Genomic DNA, 2,346 nt, shown 5'->3' on the forward strand with positions numbered 1-2,346 from the left:
TACAAATCAGAAAGGAAGAAGTAAACTCATTTCTGTTTCCACATGACATGACCTTATATTTAGAAAGACTATCTATAAAGACTACACACACATACACACACACACACACATACACACAAGAAAAAAACTGTTAGAACTGATAAACAAATTCAATAAAGTTGGAAGATACAAAATCAACACACAAAAATCATTTGTATTTCTATATACTAAAAACAACCTGTCTGAAAAGAAAGTTAAAGAAACAATTCCATTCACGATATCATCAAAAAGAATACGATAGTTTGGAATAAAGTTAACCAAGGAGGTGAAATACTTGTACACTGAAAACTACATACCATTGATTAAAGAAATTAAAGAGTGAACAAAGAAGTGGAAAAATGCCCCATGTTCATGGATTGGAAGAATTAATGCTGTTAAAATGTCCACACTACCAAGAGTGATCAGTAGATTCAGTGCAATACATATCAAAGTCTCTGTGGCATATGTTTTATAGGAATAAAAAATTCAATCCTAAAATTCCTATGGAACCACAAAAGTCCCCAGATAGTCAAAGCACTCTTGATGAAGAAGGGCAAAGCTGGAAGTATCGCACTTTTTGATTTCAAAATATTTTGTTTTTAAATAGCACAGGAATTAATGTGAGGGATAAGAAAAATGAAATAATCAAAGATACATCCTACATTTCTGGCTTGGAAGTGGGTGAATGTCAGTGTCATTTACTGAGAGAAGAGAAGAACTAGTAAGGATCAGATTTGTCCTTTGTGGACATCTTGGCTGTGATATTCTTGTGAGACATTCAATTGGAGTCATTTTTCAATAGTTGATTATACCCATCTGGACCTCAGAGAAGATGTATGGATCAGAGATAGACATTTGGAAGTTATCAGAATTTAATTGCATTGGAAGCCATGGGAATGAATATATCACATAATGAAAAAGTGTAGTGAGAACAGAATGTTCAGGACCTAATTCTGGAGAATTCTAACATTTGGAGGCCCAATAGAGGAGAACTGGCCTGCAAAGAAGACTGAAAAATGTCCAGGGAAGCAAAAACTCTTGGAGCCTGCGATGACAAGAAAAGCAAAAAAGAGGATTTGAAGAAAGTGAAAACAGTCCACTGAATGAAACTCTGCTGACAAGTTGTATAATATTAGGACAAAAGAAAATACCCTAATTTTACAATATGACGGCCAGTGGAAACTTTGGCAAGGACAATTTAGGTGGAACAGTGAGGGCAGAATTTAGACCGTAGTGAAGTGGAAGTGACAAGTGGAGACCTCATGTGAAGATAAATTTCTTGAGCACACTCTCTCACAATAATAGTAACAATAACACCTTATAAATGTAAGGTGTTTTAAAATTTATACTACTATTTAATCTTTATGACAAAACAATCCTGAAAGACAGGTCCTGTATGCTCTTCCTACATATAAGGATGCTCAGTAATTCGTGACATGTGCAAGATTAGAACACTAGTCAGGAATGAAGTTGTGACTAGAATCCAGGTCTTCTGACTTCAACTCCAGTCCTCTTTCCCCACAAGAAGAACCAAAGGGAAAAGAAATGGCTGAATGATTACATAATGCTCTTCACTATGTCACAAAAAATAATTCAAAAGATATGTTCTACTGACAGTGGACCAGGCACTCACCTGTCTGAAGCACATCATGACAATTCTGCAATAAATAGACTATAACAGTGTACTCTTTTTTGACATTGAGTCTTTTTTTTTTCTTTGAGATAGACTCTTGCTCTGTTGCCTGGGCTAGAGTGCCATGGCATCAGCCTAGCTCACAACAACCTCAAACTCCTGGGCTCAAGCGATCCTCCTGCCTCAGCCTCCCAAGTAGCCGGGGCTACAGGTGAGCACCACCATGCCCGCTAATTTTTTTCCATTTTTAGCAGAGACAGGGTCTAGCTCTTGTTCAGGCTGGTCTCAAAGTCCTGAGCTCAAGAGATCCTCCCACCTCAGCCTCCCAGAGTGCTAGGATTGCAGGCCTGAGCCACCACACCAGCCCCATTGAGTCTTTTTTTTTTTTAACAGATTATTTATTTTTTTTAATTCAGGATATTACGGGGTACAAACATTTTGGTTACATGAAATGCATTGAGTCTTAATTCTTAAGCAAACTGAAAATTTCTGCAAATATTTCAACCACTAGATGGTATAGGAATGACACAAGAGGTTCACTATTATATAATCTGTCTTTTATTGCAATCATCCAATCACAGCCCCCCACATCTACCCAAAACACCTAAGGCCAACCAACACTCCCTGATCAAAGTCTTAAAATGGATAACAGCATCATTTCAAACAATGGGAGAAACGTAAAATGATGAAGTCTC

General features: G+C 37.2%; 1 protein-coding gene across 1 annotated transcript in view; it reads right to left on the reverse strand.

Moving 5' to 3' along the window:
- LOC105826142 (sodium/hydrogen exchanger 2-like) overlaps nt 1-2,346 on the reverse strand; it is a 198,613-nt gene that overhangs the window by 95,291 nt on the left and 100,976 nt on the right. The window lies entirely within an intron of this gene.

This window comes from Propithecus coquereli, unplaced genomic scaffold (genome assembly GCF_000956105.1).
Source record: "Propithecus coquereli isolate 6110/MARCELLA unplaced genomic scaffold, Pcoq_1.0 Scaffold86, whole genome shotgun sequence".
Classification (NCBI taxonomy): Eukaryota; Metazoa; Chordata; class Mammalia; order Primates; family Indriidae; genus Propithecus; species Propithecus coquereli.